The sequence below is a fragment of the Aquarana catesbeiana genome, linkage group LG02 (genome assembly GCF_042186555.1).
Source record: "Aquarana catesbeiana isolate 2022-GZ linkage group LG02, ASM4218655v1, whole genome shotgun sequence".
Lineage (NCBI taxonomy): Eukaryota > Metazoa > Chordata > Amphibia > Anura > Ranidae > Aquarana > Aquarana catesbeiana.
The window spans coordinates 374,248,317-374,275,035 of NC_133325.1; the positions used below are offsets into that span (position 1 = coordinate 374,248,317).

Genomic DNA, 26,719 nt, shown 5'->3' on the forward strand with positions numbered 1-26,719 from the left:
TGAGATATGGATAGCAAAGAAAATAAATAAAAAGAACTCTCCAGTACTCTGTCCAAAATTAAAAAAAAAGGTTTTCTTTAGATAAGCTTTGTTCCAGAGGTTTAACTTTAATTTTTTCTACATTTGATAATATCTGATTTCACCCAAGCTGTGATCACTTTCATAATGCAATGCCTAAACTGAATAATCTGTACCAAGCAGCGGGGTAAAACCCTTAAAAAAATGCAAATTTTGATCGTCCAACAATGCGTCACGTTAATTTTAAGTGCTATTGTGCTTTGTACATTCCAGTCATGTGCGGTGAAAGCCTTTCTAAAAACTGTTTTTTTTTTTTAGGGGCCTACCTGTTAAACATATTTGTACTGTAATAACTTACATACCAGTCAGCACCACAAGTTTAGAATTTAAATGTTCTGCTGAGTTCCCTGCCAGTTTCCTGAACGAAAATGGGGTTAGTATTTAAATCACTACTAAATCATTGCTGAAAATGAAAAATTGGAGCCCTGGAACATCTCTACAATGTGGGTGCCTTGTAATTGACTGGTACCATGCATGCAAAGCAGTGTGGGATATGAGGCACTTAGCACCAACTTAGCACCTAAGCTACAAACTGTATACTGAGTATGCCTTGGTTCAGAAGCAGATAAAATAAACAAAAGAAGATTCAATAAGGTATGTGGTGACTACATTTTCTTCACAAGCTCATCTTAACTACGGAATTACTTTAATTCTGTTTATGTCTGCATTGTAACTCTGTCATGAACAAAATAATAAAAGAAGCATTCAAACATTTTAATGATTTACTCCCACATCCATAAAAGCTTTAGTATTTTATCATTTCTGTGAATGCTTTTATTTGCATAGTTTTAGATTTGTGATATAATGACTGCTAAAAAGTGAAGGCATCTTAAAAACAAAATCCCAGGAAACTTTAAATATACTTTCTTTTGCAAAGTAGCAGAAACTCACTGACTTTTGTATGTATTTATACCTAGTGAAACAATGGAACTTTAGTTTTCTCAATGGGGCTATTGCTAAAAACTAATGTAGACAAAAGTTTGTGCAGCCCTTTTTCTAACCTCTAGTTTATCAATATGCTTTTATCTAACATTCACAGGGACTCTAAGTCCATTACAATTAACCCTTAACCCCTTGCAGAACCCTAACTCTCAAACATCACCGGAAAATTACTCTAATCCAGGATATTAACCTTAATTTAAACAGGACCCATCTAACACCTTTGGCTTTACCCTTCTAAGCCGTGTGCCTAACCTTAAAAAAATGATGTTGCTCAAATAAAACTGCCAGTAATAAAACGATACCTGCAAAGAAGATTGTAAATACTACCCTCTCCCTACTGCCCACACCGCTAGACACCTCTCTGACAGAGAAAAAATGCTGCCTGAAATCACTTCAGAAACTGACACTTCCAGAAGTATTGATCTCCTACCCCCCCCCCCCCCCCCCATTGCACTCAGTGGCTCCTTCTGCTAAGCGCAGAAGTGTTGGTTACCAAAAAAAAATTTAGATGGAATTTTCTCTTTATCAGTGTCATTTTCGGCAACTTGGTTGGCAGGAAAGTAGAATATTTACAACCTTCTATGCATTAGGTTTTAGAGAAGCCTTAACCTAATCTTTAGCAACATATTAAAACTTTCAGGAAACCTGTGTGGATACACATGGACACTGCAGTCAGCGCTTCCTCCTTCTGAAAATGCAATTTGCCCATCTGTTATGCTGACCCAGGGGTTTCAATACTTAAGGAGATATTATGTTTAAGGTGACAAAATGCTGTGGGATAACTAGATTTGGTCAGAAATGAGTATGGCCAAATTTATAATATCTAGAAGCATATCATTTGAGCACATGCTGCAAAAATGCAAAACCATACAGTACAAAGAAGAAAACAGTAGTATGATGAAGACATACACATCAGATGAATTTACTTATGGACTCTTTTATTCTAACGGTTCCCTACTACAACACAATTATTTCAACATCAGACAATTTCTGTACTGTATATACAGTATGATTATTGGCACATTAGGACTTATCTTTGATGAGCAATATTATGGTATCCTGAATGATCCTGTACTATCAGTTACAATTAAAAGACACATGTTAAATCAATTTAAGTTAAATATGCTTTTAAATATACTTGATCCCCACTCTTTAGAATGATCATCATTCTTTGTAATAAACAAGCTGCTTTGGATGACCTTGTGTAAAAGGCTGTACATCCGGGTCGAATATCAGGTGGTATCGGAAACAGGCCAGCATTCGGCCCCTGTGTACAGAAGCTGGTCCGACAAAAGATGGCAAAACATCCGGCTTCTGTCGAAGGGGCATGATCGAAAAAGGTCTGCCAGTCGGCATTCGATCAGTGCTCTCACCCACACTGGCCAGTGTGTCCCCCCCATCAGAACACAATAGCTCAGTAAGGGAGATTGCTGTACTAATGTCGGATTGTTACAGGATTTCCTCCTGAGCTCTTCAGTTGTTTTCATTCAGCCCGCTGGGTTGAATAAAAAGAAAACTGATAGTGTGTACCAGGCTTTAGACAATAAAGAATACTTTGAATAAAAGCAGTAAAAAAAATGTTATTTGCTACATTCTATAAACTATAAACATAAACACAATGGAAAGATATCAGCATTACAGATCTGTTGAAAGACAGCAGACCCACAGGTCATAATTGGAATAGAGAGATCCCCACTCATAGCTGACTTCCACCGATGATGTCTATGCAACTGGGAGTGCGATGTGCAGAACAGGTCCACTATATTCAATTAAAATTTAACTTAAGGCAACAATTTTGAGTAGTAATGGGCTAGTACCACTGTCAATTTTTTATTTACTCTTTATGTCCCCTTAGGATGATTTTCTCTTTCTAACTGTTCTGATCGCCAATGTCACTTGAAATGAAAGTAAGGGTTAATCCAAAATTTTGAGTTGCCACAACAGGAATAGAGGGGAAATCTACCAATTGGCACACTTTATCCTGTGACAACTCTCTTAAAGGACATTTCTCTCACATTAGAAAGATAGCCTCTCAATTCCAAGTATACAGGACCACAAATGGCATAAAAATAACAGTGATTTTAACCCTTCACTACTCTATCCCAAATAGAGTTTTAGATTTACTTTATTGAAAAGATAATGAGATTAAAAAAAATAATTGTTTACTTGTTCTATATTTCCCCTTAAACACTGAAATTATAAAAAGAATGCATCATTCGCTATTTTGGTTTGTAGTACCAAGGGGGCTTTATTAAAGTCTTACAAATCTGTGGGAGACTGTGAGAATCTACTAAACATCATCATAGTAACACATTTATTCACTGTAGTTTTTAACACTTAATTATAGCACTGCATGATACTTTGGAAACTACAGCTACAGCTTTATCGAATACTGCCATAAAATAGTGCATGCAATAATATCATTGCAGGGAAACATTGTATCTTCATGGCTCATTAAACTAGAGCAAATACCAGTATGAAAAAAAACCTCCTGTAAACCAATCCAGTAAAAAAAATTGCAAGAAACAAAGCTCTAAGTGCAAAATATAGAATCCATATGTTCCTGGTCTAACCAATGAATTAAAAAACCTATTAATTGACGTGGGTTGCTGCACTTGTACCATAGCATGTAGTGATATGCTATCCAGGTGCAGATATTTGCTACATGTAGAGTGAAAGAGTGAAAGAAAGAATATATGAATGTTGATGCAATACGGTTGATTTGCTAAAGGCAAATAGGCTGTCATGTGTAAGGGAAGTTGCACTTTGTAAAGGAATCTTTGTCAGTGCTTAGTGAATGTGGTGTAACTTTGCTTTCCAAAGAACACCCAATTACGTGCAAGGAAAAAAAAGAGACATGAATCCCTTGCAAATTAAGTAATCTATTTGCCTTTAGTAAATCAACCCCAATGATTAACCACTTTACATCTGGACAGATTCTGGAATTTCTCTCCTACATTTTTTTTGCTAAAAAAATTACTCAGAGCCCCCAACAATTATATATATTTTATAACAAAGACCCTAAAGAATAAAATCGCGATTTTAAAATTTTTAATGTCATATGGCAAGGGTCTTCAAACTATGGCCCTCCAGTGGTTCAAGAACTACAATTACCATCTTGCCTAGCCATGTCTGTGAATGTCAGAGTTTTACAATGCCTCATGGGATGTGTAGTTCCACAACAGCTGGAGGGCCGTAGTTTGAGGATCCCTGTCATATGGTATTTGCCCAGCAGTTTTTCAAACACAATCTTTTTTGAAAAAATACACTTTAATCAATTGTAATGAAAAAAAAAACCCACCATAGATAACCCAATTTTTTGGTAAAATATAAAAGATGATGTTATGTTGAGTAAATAGATATCAAACATGTCACACTTTAGAATTGCGCATATAAAAGATGATGTTATGTTGAATAAATAGATATCAAACATGTCACACTTTAGAATTGCGCATATTCGTGGAATGGTGCAAATTTATGGTGCTTAAAAATGCTTAAAAAAGTGCTAAAAAAGTTTAAAGTTACAGAGGAGGTCTAGTGCTAGAATTATTGCTCTTGCTCTAATGTTCATGGCGATAATTCACATGTGTGGTCCAACCATCATTTACATGCGTGACTTATGTATGCGTTTGCTTCTGCGTGGGAGCATGAGGGGACAGGGGTACAATTTTTTTTTTAATTATTATTGTTATTATTTATGTTATTACTTTTTATTTTTACACCATCTCTTTCTTTCTTTATTTTTAATCACTTTTATTCCTATTACAAGAAATGCAAACATACCTTGTAATAGGAATAAGTTGTGACAGGTCCTCTTTATGAAGACATCTGGGGTCAATAAGACCCCAGATATCTCCTCTACCCTGGAAAGAATAAGATTAAAACAAATAAATCTCTGCTTTCCAGGGTAAAAAAAAATTGGCAGTGTTTACATCTGCCAGTGCAGAAAGTGACGTCATAGCGTTGCTTTTGGCCTCCCAGGATCACAGAGATGGCTGGGGACCATCCAGTCCATGGTTAGCTCTATGGTAATCTGGCACCACCACCTGATCTGTTCTCCGCGTTCCCCAATCACACGTGAGAGCCCGGTAAGACACAGGAAGGAGGCAGAAGCGGGGGGGACACGTCTCCTCTGGCTGCCTGTAAAAGCAATCCAGCAACTAACGTGCCGCTAGTATGGCTTTTACAAGACTCTGGCTGAAAAAAAAGCTATCTGGATGATGCCTGTAGCTGCAGGCATCATCCAGCTATCACCACTATAAGCCCAGGACGTCATATGATGGCCTTCCAGCGGGAAGTGGTTACATAAACAAAATATCTCAAACTGTGTTATGTACTCTAACCCAGCTCTGCCTACTTCAAGCAGAACAAGATATAGAGGGGTTGATTTATTTAAGGCAAATAGGCTGTTCACTGTGCAAGAGTAGTTGCACTTTGCAAGTGAATTAGTCTCGTGAATGGGGTGAAGCTCTGCTAAAGTTTCATCATTCAATCATGAGCAAGCAGAAATGCAGTTTTTTTTTATTTTCCTTGTATGCAATTGTGTATTCATTGCAAAGTAAAACTTCACAGTATTTAGTAAGCAAATTTCCTTGCCAAGTGCAACTTCCCTTGCACCACGAATAGCCTATTTGTCTGTAGTAAATCAACCCAGTAGTTTTGGATGCAACAATTATAACTTGCAATTTCAGAGTGTTTGTATTCAAAAAATGTTATCTCTACTTTCAGTTCATTCATACCATGTAATAAGATGCATCTAGAAAGGTCATATGTTCAATGTTTACTAAAACATTTACATGTAAATGTAAAATTAAGTGCACTTTAGTCAACAGGCCTTTGTGTTCATGTTAATATATATATATTTAACTAGGGATGAGCTGAACACCCCCCCGGTTCGGTTCGCACCAGAACCTGCGAACGGATCGAAAATTCGCACTTTAGAACCCCATTGACGTCTATGGGACTCGAACGTTCGAAATCAAAAGTGCTCATTTTAAAGGCTATTTTCATGGTATTGTCCTAAAAAGGGTTTGGGGACCCGGGTCCTGCCCCAGGGGAAATGTATCAATGCAAAAAAAAGTTGTAAAAAGGGCCGTTTTTTCGGGAGCAGTGATTTTAATGATGCTTAAAGTAAAAAAAAAGTGAAATATTCCTTTAAATATCGTACCTGGGGGGTGTCTATAGTATGCCTGTAAAGTGGCGCGTGTTTCCCGTGCTTAGAACAGTCCCTGCACAAAATGTCTTTTTTAAAGGAAAAAAAGTCATTTAAAACTGCTTGCGGCTTTAATGTAATGTCGGGTCCTGGCAATATGGATGAAAATCCGTGAGAAAAACGGCATGGGTACCCCCCAGTCCATTAGCAGGCCCTTTGGGTCTTGTATGGATATTAAGGGGAACCCCACACCCAAATTAAAAAAAGGAAAGGTGTGGGGCCACCAGGCCCTATATACTCTGAACAGCAGTATACAGGCGGTGCAAACAAGACAGGGACTGTAGGTTTGTTGTTAAGTAGAATCTGTTTGTAATTTTGAACAGGTACATTTTTTTAACGTGTTTAGCTCCAGCCAAAAAATCTTTTTTAAGCTTTTTGGAAAACATCACCCCTGTGACATTTGTTTTGCTGTCTGTGCTCCTCTTCAGAAGATTGAACCTCACTTTTTGTCCCAATGCCAAATGTTTTTTGAAAATTTGGGTTTTTTTGTGAAACAAGGATTGGTGATAAAGCATCAGTGGAAAGGAGAAATGTTTTTCCCATATTAACTCTTACAGGAGAGAATTTCCCTTCCTAGGGGTAGATTTCATCTCACTTCCTGTTGTCTCCTTCCGTTTGCAAGTAGGAGTCGTTTGTAAGTTGGATGTTTGAAAGTAGGGGCCTGCCCTATATACTCAGCAGAAATCTGGGCCTTAGGTGTTGTTGTGGCCACAACACTGTAAGCCCTCTCAGGGCCCTGCTGTGAAATATTAGATCAAGAATTGTAATTACATGCCCCTGCTGAACAGGGGCTGAAAAATTGGGCCTTTGGTGGTGGTGCTGGTGCCACAACATTAAGTCCTCACTCGCTCTTGGTGGGCACAGAAACGGGCCCTGCTGTGAAATATTAGATCAAGAATTGTAATTACATGCCCCTGTTTAACAGGGGCTGAAAAATTGGGCCTTTGGTGGTGGTGGTGGTGCTGGTGCCACAACACTGTAAGTCCTCACTCAATCTTGGTAGGCGCAGAAATGGGCCCTGCTGTGAAATATTAGATCAAGAATTGTAATTACATGCCCCTGTTGAACAGGGGCTGAAAAATTGGGCCTTAGGCACTGGTGCTGGTGCCACAACACTGCAACCCCTCACAGATACTCTAGTTGGAACGCAGGAACGAGCCCTGCTGCAAAGTATTGCATCAAAAATTGTAATTACACGCCCCTGTTAAACAGGGGCTGAAAAATTAGGCCTAAGGCACTGGTGCAACAACACTGCAACCCCTCACAGATACTCTAGTTGGAACACAGGAACAAGCCCTGCTGCAAAGTATTGCATCAAAAATTGTAATTACACACCCCTGTTAAACGGGCTGAAAAATTGGGCCTTAGGCACTGGTGCTGGTGCCACAACACTGCAACCCCTCACAGATACTCTAGTTGGAACGCAGGAAGGAGCCCTGCTGCAAAGTATTGCATCAAAAATTGTAATTACACACCCCTGTTAAACAGGGGCTGAAAAATTGGGCCTTAGGCACTGGTGGAGGCGCCCAGAACCAAAAATGTTCTTACAAGCTATCAGCGTGATGATTGAGGAGGAAGAGGATAATTACTAAGGATAGTCACTCAGCATCAGCATAGGCAGTCTTTGAAGGAATCTGAGATTTCAAAAAAAATTATTCGGTTACATCAGCGTCAGGTGCTTGGTAGCTGGTGGTGATCCAAGACTGATTTATCTTTATGAAGGTCAGTCGATCGACCGAGTCAGTGGACAGACGCACCCTGTGATCGGTTACAAAGCCTCCAGCAGCACTGAATGTGCTTTCCGAAAGAACGCTGGATGCAAGACAGGCCAGTAGCTCAATTGCATACTGTGCAAGCTCTGGCCAGTGATCCATCCTCAAGACCCAGTAACCTAGAGGATTTTCGGTGGGAAAGGTGTCCAAGTCAGATCTTGCCCCTAGGTATTCCTGCACCATGTAAAACAGACGCTGGCGATGGTTGCTGGAACCGATCATACCTTGGGGCTGTGGACCAAAAAATTGTCTGAACGCATCGGTCAGGCGGCCACCTTCTCCACCGCTCCTTCTTTGACTGACCGAAGCCTCAGCAACATGTTGTCCAGAAACAGGAGTTTGTGACCTCCCAGTCTCTGGGAACGCGTTGCACAGACCTTTCTGCAAGGCCTCCTGAAGATGTTTCATCCTCTGTTCCCTCTGCGATGGCAAGATAAGGTCCGCAACCTTACCCTTGTAACGTGGATCAAGGAGGGTTGCCAGCCAGTATTGGTCCTTCTCCTTGATACCACGAATACGAGGATCCTTACACAGGCTTTGCAGGATCAGGGAGGCCATGCAGTGTAGGTTTTCTGAGGCATTTGGTCCGGAGTCCTCTGGGTCATTAAGGACGACATGGTCCGCAGCCACCTCCGCACAGCCACGTACAAGTCCATGTGTTTCTTGGGACTGATCCCTTAAAGACTGCTGCTGATGCTGAGTGCCAGGCTCCACCTCCATACTGACACAATCCTCCTCCTCCTCCTCACCCTCTTCCTGTGTGATCGGCGGGCACTCAGGAACACTGTCTGGATAAAGGGGGCCTTGAGAGCTAAGGAAGTCCTCCTCTTCCTGTCTCTGTTCTGCCTCAAGTGCCCTGTCTATTATTCCACGCAGCGTGTGCTCCAACAGGTGGACAAGGGGGACAGTGTCACTGATGCATGCACTGTCACTGCTCACCATCCTCATGGCCTCCTCAAATGGTGACAGGACAGTGCATGCATCCCTGATCATGGCCCACTGGCGTGGGGAAAAAAAAACAAGCTCCCCTGACCCTGTCCTGGTGCCATAGTTGCACAGGTACTCATTGATGGCCCTCTGCTGCATGTGCAGCCGCTGCAGCATGGCCAACGTTGAGTTCCACCTGGTGGGCATGTCACAGATCAGGCGGTTCTTGGGCAGGTTAAACTCCTTTTGGAGGTCCGCCAGCTGAGCACTGGCATTATATGACCGGCGGAAATGCACACAGACTTTCCTGGCCTGCCTCAGGACATCCTGTAAGCCCGGATACCTGCCCAAGAACCGCTGCACCACCAAGTTAAGGACATGAGCCAAACAGGGCACATGGGTCATTTGTCCCTGTTGGAGGGCAGAGAGGAGGTTGGTGCCATTGTCACAAACCACCATTCCTGCCTTAAGTTGGCGTGGCGTCAACCACCTCTGAACCTGCCCCTGCAGAGCTGACAGAACCTCTGACCCAGTGTGGCTCCTGTCCCCCAAGCACACCAGCTCAAGCACCGCATGGCATCTTTTGGCCTGTGTACTTGCGTAGCCCCTTGAATGCCTATGGAGCACCGCTGGTTCCGAGGACAAATCACAGGAAGAGGCCATGGAGGAAGAGGAGGGGGTGGAGAAGAGAGGTGTGTCACAATCATTAGTAGTGGCATTTTGGAGGCCTGGTGGTGGAACAACCTCCAACACTACTGCACCTTGTCCAGCATCCTTCCCAGCTGCCAGCAGAGTCACCCAATGCACGGTGAAACTTAAGTAACGTCCCTGTCCATGCCTGCTGGACCATGAGTCAGCGGTAATATGCACTTTACCGCTGACCGCCCTGTCCAGCAAGGCCAAGATATTGCCTTCCACATGCCGGTAGAGAGCCGGAATCGTCTTCCGTGAGCAAAAGTGGTGTTTGGGTACCTGCCACTGAGGAACCGCACATTCCACAAACTCACGGAAGGGGGCAGAGTCTACCAACTGGAAAGGCAGCAGTTGAATTGCTAGCAATTTTGCCAAGCTAGCATTCAACCACTGGGCATGTGGATGGCTGGGAGTGAACTTCTTTCGGCGGTGCAGCAGCTGGGGCAGGGAAATTTGCCTGGTACAATCTGATGTCGGTGTACCGAAAGCAGATTGCCCACAAGTACTTGGCTGTGACACACCTAATTCTACACCTTCATTCCTCTCAGTGCAGGTCTCAGAGAGGACTGAAGGTATAGTGGGGTTGGAGATCTCAGCTGATGAGGAGCAAGGAGAGGTCCTCTTTGTTCTTTGGTGTGGGTCTTTTAGATACACTTGCCAACGAACTGCATGGCAGGTCAACATATGTCTGGTCAAGCATGTGGTGCCCAAGCGGGAGATGTTTTGGCCATGCGAGATACGCTTGAGACATATGTTGCAAATAGCAGTGGTGCGATCTGATGCACTTGTCTCAAAAAAGGCCCACACCAAAGAACTTTTTGAATAACGTGCAGAGACTGCAGCGCCCTGCACATGCGGAGCTTTGGAGTGTGATGCAGTCAGTGTGCTGCCCTTAGGCTGGCCCCTGGAGGGCATCCTGCCTCGTTGGTGATGTGCCTCCTCCTCCTCCTCCTCTCTCCTATCAGGCACCCACGTTGAGTCAGTGACCTCATCATCCCCTCCCTCCTCATCACTGGAGCAAACCTGGCAGTATGCTGCAGCAGGGGGAGCATGACTGCCAGATTGCTGTCCTTCTTGGGCACCCCCTCTGTCCATGCTCACGTTACTGCCTTCATCTAGCTCAGTATCATCATCAGAGCCTTCCAAACGCTGGGCATCCTCCTGGAGCATGTACCCAACACTGTGGTCAAACAGTTCGAGGGACTCCTCAGGAGGACATGGTGGGGCTAGGGAAGGAGTCACTGATGACATTGAGCTGAGGGAAGAGGCTGCTGCTTTGCCAGACAAAGTACCCTGGGCATGGGTGAGAGAGGATGAGGAGGATGAGGACGGCTTGGTCATCCACTCAACCAAGTCTTCCGCATGTTGCGGCTCAACGCGGCCAGCTGCCGAAAAAAAGTGCTGATGAGGATGCACCATCTCCACGACCAGCACTGTTGCCTCTAGACACAGAGCCTGCTTGCCCTCTTTTATTGGCTTGTGACTGTCTGCCTCTCCTTGTTGGCCTTCCAGACATACTAATGGCCTGTAGCTGCACTAAGCAGGGATATATATATATCAGCTAGCAAAATCAACTGCCTGCCTGTAGTATGAGAACACCACCAACCTTCTACAGGTAGCTTTAGCTGAACACTGTGCAGAGCTCGCCAAAAAATAACTTGTAGCTTATTTAGCTGCCTGCGGTAGTGATGGGATCAGGAAAACACCACCAATCTTCTACAGGTAGGTTTAGCTGAACACTGTGCAGAGATCGCAAAAAAATAACTTGTAGGTTTAGCTGAACACTGTGAGGAGGATGCACTACACTAACTTGTAGCTTTAGCTGAACACTGTGCAGAGGTCACACTACACTAACTTGTAGTTTTCACTGAACACTGTGAGGAGGACGCACTACACTAACTTGTAGCTTTAGCTGAACACTGTGCAGAGGTCGCACTACACTAACTTGTAGTTTTCGCTGAACACTGTGAGGAGGACACACTACACCAACTTGTAGCTTTAGCTGAACACTGTGAGGAGGACTCACTACCCTAACTTGTAGCTTTAGAGGAGGACGCACTACACTAACTTGTAGTTTTAGCTGAACACTGTGCAGAGGTCACACTACACTAACTTGTAGTTTTCACTGAACACTGTGAGGAGGACACACTACACCAACTTGTAGCTTTAACTGAACACTGTGCAGAGGTCGCACTACACTAACTTGTAGTTTTCGCTGAACACTGTGAGGAGGACACACTACACCAACTTGTAGCTTTAGCTGAACACTGTGAGGAGGACTCACTACCCTAACTTGTAGCTTTAGAGGAGGACGCACTACACTAACTTGTAGCTTTAGCTGAACACTGTGCAGAGGTCACACTACACTAACTTGTAGTTTTCACTGAACACTGTGAGGAGGACACACTACACCAACTTGTAGCTTTAGCTGAACACTGTGCAGAGGTCTCACTACACTAACTTGTAGTTTTAGCTGAACACTATGAGGAGGACGCACTACACTAACTTGTAGCTGTAGCTGAACACTGTGTAGAGGTCGCACTACACTAACGTGTAGTTTTTGCTGAACACTGTGAGGAGGACACACTACACCAACTTGTAGCTTTAGCTGAACACTGTGCAGAGGTCACACTACACTAACTTGTAGTTTTAGCTGAACACTGTGAGGAGGACACATTACACCAACTTGTAACTTTAGCTGAACACTGTGCAGAGGTCTCACTACACTAACTTGTAGCTTTAGCTGAACACTGTGAGCAGGATGCACTACACTAACTTGTAGCTATAGCTGAACACTGTGCAGAGGTCGCGCTACACTTACTTGTAGTTTTCACTGAACACTGTGAGGAGGACACTACACCAACTTGTAGCTTTACCTGAACACTGTGCAGAGGTCCCACTACACTAACTTGTAGTTTTCGCTGAACAATGTGAGGAGGACACACTACACTAACTTGTAGCTTTAGCTGAACACTGTGCAGAGGTCTCACTACACTAACTTGTAGTTTTAGCTGAACACTATGAGGAGGACGCACTACACTAACTTGTAGCTTTGGCTGAACACTGTGCAGAGGTCGCACTACACTAACTTGTAGTTTTTGCTGAACACTGTGAGGAGGACACACTACACCAACTTGTAGCTTTAGCTGAACACTGTGCAGAGGTCTCACTACACTAACTTGTATTTTTCGCTGAACACTGTGAGGAGGACACACTACACCAACTTGTAGCTTTAGCTGAACACTGTGCAGAGGTCGCACTGCACTAACTTGTAGTTTTAGTTGAACACTGTGAGCAGGACGCACTACACTAACTTGTAGCTTATTTAGCTGCCTGCGGTAGTGATAGGATCAGGAAAACACCACCAACCTTCTACAGGTAGCTTTAGGTGAACACTGTGCAGAGATTGCTAAAAAATAACTTGTAGCTTATTTAGCTGCCTGCGGTAGTGATAGGATCAGGAAAATACCACCAACCTTCTACAGGTAGCTTTAGGTGAACACTGTGCAGAGCTCTCCAAAAAATAACTTGTAGCTAATTTAGCTGCCTGCGGTAGTGATAGGATCAGGAAAACACCACCAACCTTCTACAGGTAGGTTTAGCTGAACACTGTGCAGAGCTCGCAAAAAAATAACTTGTAGGTTTAGCTGAACACTGTGAAGAGGACGCAGTACACTAACTTGTAGCTTTAGCTGAACACTGTGCAGAGGTCGCACTACACTAACTTGTAGCTTTAGAGGAGGACGCACTACAGTAACTTGTAGCTTTAGCTGAACACTGTGCAGAGGTCACACTACACTAACTTGTAGTTTTAGCTGAACACTGTGAGGAGGACGCACTACACTAACTTGTAGCTTTAGCTGAACACTGTGCAGAGGTCTAACTACACTAACTTGTAGTTTTAGCTGAACACTATGAGGAGGACGCACTACACTAACTTGTAGCTGTAGCTGAACACTGTGCAGAGGTCGCACTACACTAACTTGTAGTTTTTGCTGAACACTGTGAGGAGGACACACTACACCAACTTGTAGCTTTAGCTGAACACTGTGCAGAGGTCGCACTACACTAACTTGTAGTTTTAGCTGAACACTGTGAGGAGGACACATTACACCAACTTGTAGCTTTAGCTGAACACTGTGCAGAGGTCTCACTACACTAACTTGTAGCTTTAGCTGAACACTGTGAGCAGGACGTGCTACACTAACTTGTAGCTGAACACTGTGCAGAGGTCGCACTACACTAACTTGTAGTTTTCACTGAACACTGTGAGGAGGACACACTACACCAACTTGTAGCTTTAACTGAACACTGTGCAGAGGTCGCACTACACTAACTTGTAGTTTTCTCTGAACACTGTGAGGAGGACACATTACACTAACTTGTAGTTTTAGCTGAACACTATGAGGAGGACGCACTACACTAACTTGTAGCTGAACACTGTGCAGAGGTCGCACTACACTAACGTGTAGTTTTTGCTGAACACTGTGAGGAGGACACACTACACCAACTTGTAGCTTTAGCTGAACACTGTGCAGAGGTCTCACTACACTAACTTGTAGTTTTCGCTGAACACTGTGAGGAGGACACACTACACCAACTTGTAGCTTTAGCTGAACACTGTGCAGAGGTCTCACTACACTAAATTGTAGCTTTAGCTGAACACTGTGCAGAGGTCGCACTGCACTAACTTGTAGTTTTAGCTGAACACTGTGAGCAGGACGCACTACACTAACTTGTAGCTTTAGCTGAACACTGTGCAGAGGTCTCACTACACTAACTTGTAGTTTTAGCTGAACACTGTGAGGAGGACGCACTATACTAACTTGTGGCTTTAGCTGAACACTGTGCACTACACTAACTTGTAGTTTTAGCTGAACACTGTGCAGAGGTCACACTAAACTAACTTGTAGCTTTAGCTGAACACTGTGCAGAGGTCTCACTACACTAACTTGTAGTTTTCGCTGAACACTGTGAGGAGGACACACTACACCAACTTGTAGCTTTAGCTGAACACTGTGCAGAGGTCTCACTACACTAACTTGTAGCTTTAGCTGAACACTGTGCAGAGGTCGCACTGCACTAACTTGTAGTTTTAGCTGAACACTGTGAGCAGGACGCACTACACTAACTTGTAGCTTTAGCTGAACACTGTGCAGAGGTCTCACTACACTAACTTGTAGTTTTAGCTGAACACTGTGAGGAGGACGCACTATACTAACTTGTGGCTTTAGCTGAACACTGTGCACTACACTAACGTGTAGTTTTTGCTGAACACTGTGAGGAGGACACACTACACCAACTTGTAGCTTTAGCTGAACACTGTGCAGAGGTCTCACTACACTAACTTGTAGTTTTCGCTGAACACTGTGAGGAGGACACACTACACCAACTTGTAGCTTTAGCTGAACACTGTGCAGAGGTCTCACTACACTAACTTGTAGCTTTAGCTGAACACTGTGCAGAGGTCGCACTGCACTAACTTGTAGTTTTAGCTGAACACTGTGAGCAGGACGCACTACACTAACTTGTAGCTTTAGCTGAACACTGTGCAGAGGTCTCACTACACTAACTTGTAGTTTTAGCTGAACACTGTGAGGAGGACGCACTATACTAACTTGTGGCTTTAGCTGAACACTGTGCACTACACTAACTTGTAGTTTTAGCTGAACACTGTGCAGAGGTCACACTAAACTAACTTGTAGCTTTAGCTGAACACTGTGAGGAGGATGCACTACCCTAACTTGTAGCTTTAGCTGAACACTGTGCATTACACTAACTTGTAGTTTTAGCTGAACACTGTGCAGAGGTCACACTAAACTAACTTGTAGCTTTAACTGAACACTGTGAGGAGGAAGCACTACACTAACTGTAAATAGTCTAGCTGCCTGACTGTGGTACTAATAGGATCAAAAGAACACCAGCAATTTTCTTCAGGTAGCTGTAAATACTGTAACAAGACAAGCCTGCCTGTCAGTAGGAAGATAACAGGAACGGATCTAGCTAAACTGAATACAGTGTGTATATATATATATATATATATATATATATATATATATATATATGCAACACTGTCTCTCTCTCTCTCTCTCTAAGCATGCCGGAACACACTACACAGGGCCGCCGTGCAGGCGGCCTTATATAGCGTGGGGCGTGTTCTAAACCCCCTGAGCCATAATTGGCCAAAGCCACACTGGCTTTGGCCAATTACAGCTCTCTCTGCCGGTCATAGTGCATGCTTGGCCAATCATCAGCCAGCAATGCACTGCGATGCCGCAGTGAATTATGGGCCGTGACGCGCCACACGAATTTGGTGCGAACGGCCCATATCGTTCGCAATTCGAATAACGATCGAACAGCCGATGTTCGAGTCGAACATGGGTTCAATTCGAACACGAAGCTCATCCCTATGTTTAACTAACAAAAGCAATACACATCTAGATTGATGAATGTATATACACATACTAGTTCTACTGTCAGTTCATTCCTACTGTCTAATAAAACACAGTCTTGAAGGTCATCTGGTCATCTTTTACACATTTCTTTATTTTATTTTTTATTGTTATGTAAAATTAAGCAAGCTTTAGCACACATACTTATGTGTATGTTAATAATTATAACTGACAATAGCAAAACACATTTAGATTGTTGACTGAATATACATGAAGTAGTTAATTTATTACACTTATGTCATCCATAACCTAAACCCTTTAACTGTAAACAATCTTATACAAATGCATAGGATTTAACCTTCCCATTTACATTACTAAGGCAGTAAGCAGTGCTGAATTAATTGATTTATGTTAAAGGCCCTTCTCATCAATTAGTTTATACAGGCCAGGTAGCTGTAATGGTAAATTAACTGGAGAGTTCAAGAGCAGATCATTTCGTACTGTTTAAAAGGGTTCAAGCTGTAAACTCAGTTTATTAATTTATAAAACTACACTTCTAGGCTGATGCAGACAATACCTATGCTTTAATTGTACAGTTGTCTCACAAAAAGCTTCCACACAACGTGTTTAATCTTATTGTGGAGGAACAATATGAATGAAAGTGATATTCAATGGGAACAGCTAAATACTCAGTTGAAATACTTAAATGTTAACAAACATCCCTTACCTGTTGGCAAATACTATGATAAAGTATTTCAAAACTAGTAGTCTAGAATGATAACTTGATATGGAACACACTTATGTTTCCATGAAGCGAGTTGCTCGTGCCATCTTATATTGGATGCATTGTTGGCTTTTGTACCAATGTACTGGTGTTTAGTTATACCATCAGGCTAAGATATTTTACCTGGACTCTTAAACCTAAAAACAATTGAGCAAAATGTGAGATAAACCCAAGATTCTTTGCGTTTCCTCTGAAAATTTCTGTTTTTATTCAAACATGCCATTAAGGCCCATTTTACTGGTTGCTAGGGCTATATGCTGTTGGATGTGTTAAGTGGACTATCAATTTCTCATCTGACTGCACTAAGCAGAATATATAGAAATCCAGTCATTACCCTCTTTTTGATCATCACAAATGTAAACATATTCACATTCTGGGTGTGTAGTTGATGATTGTACACTTTTAGGTTAATTTAAAAAGGTTTTGTTTTCCAGTCAAGGAAAAGATTTTGATCACCTTTGCATTATAATAGTGCCCGTATCCTCTAGGTGACACCATATAAGAAGATCACAATTTAAGATCTTTTGTGACAAGAGGATACAAATATTCCTTGTTAAATTTCAAGACAAGATGACAACCTGACCAGGTCATATTTTGATCGAAACCATATGGAATTGTTGACAAAATACATTTATTGTGCAGACCCAGTTTGGTGGGGATGCTATTTGGCACCAACTTCCAAATATTCAATTTTTTCAGATAATATTGCCAAGGTAGAAGAACTTGTGTGAATGGAATTTCTTGGACATTCCTTCAGTGGATCCAGTACATTAATGTTTAAGATCATAATTTCCTTGCCTTCAGTCCCATCTGTAAAAGGGGAGTGACAATGGTGGCTGTCAGCACAGTATCTGCCATTAAAAGTTCAGCATTCCTTTTTGAAGTTGTTTTAATATTTCTTCATTATTTTATTGATGTGATGATCCAAAGTGCTTCGGAATCCTGGATTTGGACTGTATTCTCAGATTGATGTCTAAGATTATACTGAAATTTCCATCTAAATGGATTTCTTTATCTTTCCAAACATAAGAAAACATCTCTCCTTATTACTGACAACGGCTGTACATCACTATACTGTTTCATTTACTAACGCTAGGTTCACACCAATGCGTGTGACTGTGGGTGTGAGAATCACAGCGATTTCCACATCAGCAACCACCCTTAGTGAAAACGCGCTGCTCATAGGAGACACGTGGGGCTGCCATTCATTCTTAATGGCACCCTCATGCATCTCAGCATCATTGTGGGTGTGGGAACCACAGGGAAGTTTCCCTGAGGTCGCATTTTTGAAAAGGTGCATGCACCTTTAATATTTGTGGAAACGCAGGCACCGCAGGCCATTCATTTGAATGGGCTGCCGTGCCCGCACAAAAGCAGGCAGCAGAAACGCATAGGTGTGAAACCAGCGCAAACGTGGCCTCTTTCCATTCTCATACAATGTACCCGATCCATGTTTCCTATGGCTCAATAATATTTACCAATCTAATGGTGATAATTGAAGTAATTTGTTTGGTAATTGTTTTTTTTTATTTTAGAACTGTTCATAAAATTCATCTTTTCTGTTTTTTTTTTTCCTGTTGTTTGTCAGCGGATAAAACTGAATCACAATTCCGAAAATATTGGCATGCCTTCCACTCAGCCTTGCTGTAATTAGCCTGCTATTAATTGGCTTCCACTCTATTAAGCATATGCCATTTCCTTTTCTTAGAGTGACTACAAAACTCTTACAAACCAGCAATCGTTCCAAAAAAAGAGACAAAAAAATTGTACAATTCCTATACAAAAATAGTAGTAATATTAGATTGTAAGCTCTTCTGAGCAGGGCCCTCTTAATCCTCTTGTATTGTATTATATTATAACTGTATTGTCTCCCTTTTATATTGTAAAGCGCTGCGTAAACTGTTGGCGCTATATAAATCCTGAATAATAATAATAATAATAATAGTAATAGTAGTACAGGCAACCTAAACACATTAGCATTTTTTAAATACACTCCTGTTGATAACTGTTCCTCCTTCTGTAAAACTACTCAGAACCCAAAAGCTAATTAAAAGTTCCAAAATATAAATTTGTCACAGGAACACTTTGCAACATGTGTATAGCTGTAAATTTCAGAGTCAAAACAGTTTGTTGCTAAAACCAACCACCTTTGTGCAGCTTAAGATCATTAACACTCTAGAAGTAATCCTTGACTATTAACATAAAAAGCTACAAAACTGCAAAGCAAATGATCAAAAAACATTTTCAGATTAGACAAGGGTTCCGTCTCCATCTCTCAGTAGGATAAGATATGTAATCTGCACAGAAAGCTCATCATATCCAGCTGAGAACAGGTTAATGTGATGGCACAGTCAATGCTATCAGCCTCCACACCTCCAACCTTAATGTGTCTTTCCAGTCCAGGGAATCACATTTCATTTGTGGTTGTTTCAATGATTCCACACGCAGGGAGTGTTCTCTCCAATCACTTAGACAACAAGCTGTGCTGATGTTTTTCTTTTTTGTTTTCTGACTGAGAAAAAAAAACTCCCCTCAAATAAATAAATAAATAAGCTGAGAGTAAATTAAATTTTCCACTGGGATCATTAATCTCTTATTAAAATTCTGTATTTGTTTAAGAAAACAAGAATCCCAAACAATGCAGAATGCGAGTCAAACATTTTACAGGCAGTTTCCCCTGTTAATGAAATTGTCTTTATGATGAGACAGTTGAAGCATTTTACTCTGCATGGCTAGATTACATATTCTCTGGGCAACCTCCTGCCATGACAATGTCAGGATGCAATGCAGAGGTAAGAAAAAGGAATACCAACCAGAGGATAATGGTTTCCACCATTGGTATCAAGATACAGATTGCCTCAGATGGAACAGAGTAGGCCAAAAAATGTAAGATTAAGGTATTAGACAAATTTTTCCCATACCTGTTTATCCCTTTCATTCTCTTGGTAAACTGTTTTGCTACAGGCAGTGTGAAGACAGGCCTTTGTAAGCTCAAGTAAGACTTCCAGTTGGTGCTTAACCACTTGCCGACCAGCCGCCGTCATTATATTACAGCAATGTGGCACCATCCCGCAAATTGCATTAGGTGTACGTTGGCTCGGGAACCTTGCTTTTGTGGGCGCTCCCATTGGCCAGTGGGGAGCCAATCAGCGGGTCTGGTGGACTCGACCATGATCGTTCCCCGTAGTGACAGAATGGGGATCTGCCGGTGTAAACAAGGCAGATCTCCGTTCTGACAGGGGAGATGTGTTTCCCCAGTCACACAGTCACCCATACAGTAAAAAACACCTGCAGGGAACACATTTCACCCTTTGATCGCCCCTGATGTTAACCCCTTCCCTGCCAGTGTCATTAGTACAATAACTGTGCATGTTTTTAGCACTGCTTATTGTAATAATGTCACTGGTTCCCAAAAAAGTGTCAAAAATGTCAGTTAGGTGTCCGATCTGTCAGCTGCAATGTCGCAGTCCCGCTAAAAATCACTGATCTCCACCATTACTTGTAAAAGAAAAAAAAAAGAAAAAATTCCTTAAATCTATCCCCTATTTTGTACACGCAATAGCTTTTGTGCAAACCAATCAATATACGCTTATTGAGATTTTTTTTTTTTAACCAAAAATATGTAGCAGAATACATATTCGCCTAAACTGGTGAATACATTTTGTTTTTACATTTTTTTTTAAATGTTTTATAGCAGAAAGTAAAACAATTTGTTCTTTTTTCAAAATTGTCGCTCTTTTTTTGTTTATAGCGCAAAAAATAAAAAATGCAGAGGTGAAAAGAGAAGAGAAAAGAGAAAGCTCTATTTATAGGAAAAAGGATATCAATTTTGTTTGGGTACAGCATTGCAAGACCGTGCAATTGTCAGTTAAAATTACAGGCAAAAAATGGCCTGGTCAGAAAATGGGTAAATTCTTCCAGTTCTGAAGTGGTTAAAGTGGGTTGACTGCCCCATCTGACAGTGCTGAGCCAAACGACTGTATTGTCACATGGAGAGAGTCCCATGACCCTCCATATCCGGGGAACTTCTGGCTGAATGGAGCAACATAAAAGAAAAAAGGAAAGGTGAGTGCTGACTGAGGGTGCCAAATACATAGTCAAACATTTCATTACTTTCAAATAAACTTGACTTGTTTAACCACCTTCATCCATTCAGTCCCAACCCAATCACAGTAGTTATGAAGAACCAGCAAGGGGGGGAAGGTAAACTATAATACAAAATCTGACATTGAAAGTTGAATTGTGCTTACTGCCACTAAAAGAATCAATTAATATACTCACTGTAACCTAATGGTTGCTTAGAATACCAACACAACATATATCACTTTATTTACTCACGCTAGGATCATATGACGTGCCTTTAAATTAAACCCCCCCAAAAATTAAAATTAAAATGAATGGTGTGAAAATATGTGAAGAGTTTGCTGCTGTTACAAGGACGGAATTGCTCCAGATGATATCCAAATCCAGCTAAAACAGTATGAGTGAGCGATCTAGAGGGAGATAGCAACTAGCAGAAAAAAAGGTGATCGGCCAACCTTATATTAAAAATACAAAGCGTAATAGTGCAGTGCTCAAAAACAATTCAAATACACAGACTCCGATGATATGCTAAGAGAATTCACAGCGCAACCCCTTTCAACCTCAGTGCTTTTAAACGTGTAAATAACTATATTCAACAATTACATTAACATAATTACAGCGTTACTGTGTTACTGACCTTCCCTTGCAATAGAAATCAAGATGTCACAATGCTATACTTCCAATGTGACACCAATGTTCCATATATGACAAATGGCAAAAAATTCTAGCCCAAAGGCTAGCGCTGCGCTAGAAATGTAGAATATAAAATACAGCTGCTAGCACCTTCAAGGTGAAAAAAGACTGGAAAAAGGAAAACTAATGAGGAGTCCCAAATGGACAGTCCATAGAAAAAGCAGAAATCAAAATCTATGCTTCATATAGATGGAAAAACCACAGGTAAGGGAAAAGGTGATGATCCTTCACACAAGATAAATTCTGTTCCACACCCCGATGAGAGTAAGTAATCCTGCTTACCAGCTTCCCGTGACCACTATAAAATGGTCTCACCAAGGGAAATGGGTCTCCCCAGAAACCTTTAGTAATGGCCGGGGTCTCCACTTTGTAGATGGAACTCAGAAATAAAAGATAAAAAAAAAAAATGCTCCCATAGTGCAGTACTTTAAAATTCCAAATGTAATGGTATAAAAACAATTGCACTTACAAGATAGAATTGTCAAAACAGCATGTCTCTGTACTAAGACCATGGCGTCCCTGCAAGCTTCACTCCACTTTCTGCTTTGCTTGTTCGTCAACCTCCTGGGAGGTGTAGGGTGATGACGTAACCATTGTAGGACCTAACCTACGCGTTTCATCACTAAAAGGACGTCGTCTGGGGTTTGGCAATATTTTGATTTCTGCTTTTTTCTATGGACTGTGCAGCTGGGACTCCTCATTAGTTTTCCTTTTTCAGTCTTTTTTCACCTATATAAATTTTAATTGTATTAGCGCTGCACTATACGTTGTATTTTATTCCGTATATGATACTTGTGCAAAAAGATATAATTTTAGTAGTCCAATATTGTCCCAGATATTATTTAGTGCATTATTAAAGTGCAGTCTCTTGTGCCAATGATGTGATTTCTTATATAGTGCAGAAACTGTGCGTTGCTCCCCTCTGTGGTGTCCTCACTCACCAGAGAAAGTGGACTCTATGCTATAGCATATAAGTCAAACACACTTTTGACCCAGATATTCCAAAGCAGCTGTTCCCCGGCTCCTGTGTATTCCTTTGTTGTGCTCTCCTCCTTCTTCTGTTTTCCCCATCAGTGTTTGAGAAAGCTTAGTGTCTCTCACATGTAAAAGGATAGACTAAGGAAAATCCCCATAGTGTGATTCCACTTTATTTAAAAATAGATAAAAAAAACTTGGTTACACTTAGACATGTGCACACTGAAATATTTTGTTTCGGAATTTCATTTTCGTCCGAAAAATAAATGTATTTAGTTACTCACGAAATTTTTTTTTATTTATTTTGTTTCGTTAAAAAATGCATTCGTCCGAAAATCCGAAATAATTAAGGTCGAATCTGTCATTGAAGGCTTATGGTGTCTGTCGAATGTTCTAAGAAGAATCGACGGAGCAGCTAAACTGTAGGACGCCGCAATCGTACATTTCCGGTTGAATGTTCCGCCTACAAGCTATAGTAGAATTCTAATGTTGTATGACACTAGTAATAACTATATTTGTTAATTATTATTACTAATCAACCAACAAATTCTTCTATAGCCTATGGGTGGAACATTTGACCATAAATGTCCATTCGCGGCGACTGCTTCGTCGAATCTTCATGTCGAATCTTTTCTCTCTATGTCGAATAATCTTGGACTAATAGAGTTAGCTTGGGCACATTCGACCTCTTTTGCTATTGTTATGTTAAATCTTTTCTCTCTATGTAGAATAATCTTGGACTAATAGAGCTAAGGTTAGGCACATTCGACCACATGTTCGATGGACACAGATCGCTATTGTCAGCGTCATGTCAAATCTCCTATCTATATCGAACTGTTGTCGCAACAAGAACGAAAATAAAGCATTTGTTTATGTCGGATCTTTCAGTTTTCAGATTCTGCACGTTCGTTATCGTTTGTTTAAACAATAACGAAAATACCCGAAATTAGGATCAAAATGCATTCGGACGAAAACGAATGCACATGTCTAGTTGCACTCACTATTTTAAAAAGGTACAATCACATGTACAGATGTCGTACTCAGAAGTGCCGCCTAAGCGTGCATCTCACTGGCTGGATGTGACATCTCCGGTTGACTCTGCTTTATGAGTTTCACCTTCTCACAGGGCATCTCCAGAAGCTCTGCTACTGAGATTCTGAAGATGCCCTGTGGGAAGAGGGAAACATGAAATATGTACTTATCCTCTTTTTTAGATGCCAATGATCAGAATCTTAAATGGTGCAGCTTAATGGCATTTAAACAGAAAATTTCTCAGATCTATGACTGAGAAACATAGAACAGAACCAAAAATAAGGAATCTTACTGCCTGATAGGTCCCAAATGTAACTATTGACAGGCCAATTACTGTGACTCTTTACTGTAGCACATATAAAGGCGACTACAATTGATTTGTGTTTTCTGAGACAACACAAATTCCATTTTATTTTTACTTATTACTCATTATAACCCCATGTGGAAGCATCTATTTAGTAACCTTCACATTCCTCCTGGGGGAGATTTCTTGTAATATCAACAGACCAGATAACACACTGAACAAGAAATGCACTTGTAACAGAGCTAGAACATAAGCCCAGGCATTAACTTTTTAAAGTAAATCTTTATTCCCTTGGCCAGTTTCAATGTTCTGTTGTCGCCTGTGACATCTAGATTCCACGCTCAACTTTGAACATGAATAACGTTATTTTCTGTTTCTGTTTCTAAAGATTTTTTAAGGTAAGAGGAAAGAAAAAAAAATGGCCTTAACAAACCATGAATGATAACTCCATACTGGAGAGAAAAAGGCAAATTCAAATATCCATTGTATTTAATTTAGCAGTTGTGGTGCCTAAAATGCCATGCATTAGACCTGTCTGTAACATTAAATGATGGATTGCTTCACGGGAGGATAATGTTCTCTTTAGAAGCTGCTCCTAGCACACTGAAGAGATAAATACCACAATGAACGCAAGCTTGAAATAGCCAGATGACTTACAAAGGAGGGACAGGTGATATTTGGAGCTTAGTTATCTCTAATCATGATCAAATCAAACTAAAAATACCTGATAATAGCAACTCCAGTCCATCAGAAAGACATGCAACATCATTTAAGTAGAACCGCCAGTCATTTTTAATTTTTTTTTTTTATTATTGCCAATTTAAGTAAATGTGATTATCTCAAAGTCCATTTGAACTTTCAGTTTAAATAAACTAAATACATTTCAGATGCAATAGGCTCAGTTTACATGTCCAGGCACATTTCATTGCGATTTTTCAAAGGAGACTGGTGTGGTTTTGTTCACCGGTTCAGGTGCGATTCAGGTGCAAATTTGTTACGTGTATGACACTTGAAATAGCACCTAAAATTGTACAGCCCGCCCCGCAGATATGTGACCCAGATTCATAGAAAGCCTCCTCCTCTGCTTGTCCCACCCATCACTGATTGGTTGACTGAGTTTTCTGAGCCAAATTAAATGGTGTGGCCACCATTTAGGTTGATTTTACTAATAGATTTAAGTTAGACAGCACATGGAAAATCTTAGTTCACATGAGAAAGAAGGTATAGCATTTTATCACTGATTTATTAAGCCTGTTAGGCTTATTATAATATTGTAATTAATTATAACAGGTGTACAAAGTCTTACAATTCTTTTTTTTTTTTTTTTGCAATCCATCCACATCCTAAGTAGAAAAAGATAGAGGATATAAATTCAGTTTGTGTGCATGAAAGGTCAACCTGTTATTACATTTCAAAAGTAGCAGGGATATCATCAATGTCCTGTACATAACCTGTGCAGAGAGCAGATCTGTAGGAGGGGCCCAGAATCCCCACCCACTACAGGCTGCCTGCAGAAAACTACAGGAGGTAGCAGATACAAGACCCAGTCTCCCTGTAGGGATCAGCAAGAGCAGCAGTGACGTGTAAGCGGGGCCTTGATTCACCAGCAGCAACGACCATGCTGGCCAAGGCCCTCCCACTATTTTTCTGCAATAGGAAATAGATCGGGTATACACACACCTATAACAGGGAGAAACTCCACAATTTTAGGTTACTTACATTCTCCTGGTCTGAGGTCCTCCTCCAGAAATAAGGAGTATTCAGGTGTACAGCCTTTTAAGATTCTTTACTGTGACAGAAGTATAATATACAGTCCTTTATATCATGGCCTTCATTCCCACACTTCCAGTCCTGCCATACATATTCTGCACAGTGCATCTCTTACACAGACTTAAAATGGTCTTCCCACTCTTCTAATGCCTAACTGCAAGTATCCCATAGGTGGATTCTCCCAAAGAGCTTGTGCAGACCTATCTTGAAGGGTGCTCCTCTTCAGGCTGCATTCTTACATCTTAGTATACCAAGGGTAGCCTATTCCCACATCCCTCTTTCCCAAGCTCTTCCAGATCTTGCTTAAATAAGGTATACTAGATCCACCCACTATACTCACCCAGGGGATGAACCTCACTAAAGGAGATATTAGCTTCTACTTACGACCAGTGTGTTTTACAGGAAACTACAAATTACTGCACAGATCTACACCACACCAATATTTAAGTAAGAATAGACATGTCTCTTATATTTAGGCAATATTTAAGTTTTCCGAAGTTCAACTTTAAAGCAATGGAATAATAAGCTAATGGAGGTGATCAATTAGGATAAGAACACATTTAGAATAGTTAGTATGCAGCAAGTGACTTAGCAACCACACTGAAAGACTTCTATGTCTGTTTTAGAACTGTAATTATTCCACTGTGAGCTGTACGTTTTCTATATTGCTGCACTTAATATATTAAAAGAGGTATATTATACAAGAAACCAGGGGTGGCTACACACAGTCATACAATATTGATACCCTGTTCACAAAGCAAACCTCAAATCAGGTGGTGGCTATGGACTTATATTACTTAAAGTGGACCTGAACAGGGTAAAGATTTTCAATTTTATAGGGGACATCACATCTAGAAATGTTAACTGTGATTAAGCAGTACCCTGAAAAATGTATCTTTTCTATTTCTCCTATAGTGGTGTACTGGTATCTGGTATCTGAGTTTGCTTAGACACTCTTGTAACTGCAGACTGTTGCTTCTGTATAGCTACTGTGTGAGATCTAATGAAGTGTTGCCTCTGACTGCTAGTCTCACCAGATTTGGAAAGAGATTTAGTGATGTC

General features: G+C 41.1%; 1 protein-coding gene across 1 annotated transcript in view; it reads right to left on the reverse strand.

Moving 5' to 3' along the window:
- The window catches only part of TMEM132E (transmembrane protein 132E), a 741,227-nt gene that overhangs the window by 551,261 nt on the left and 163,247 nt on the right, over window positions 1–26,719 (reverse strand). The gene's annotated exons all lie outside the window — the stretch shown is intronic.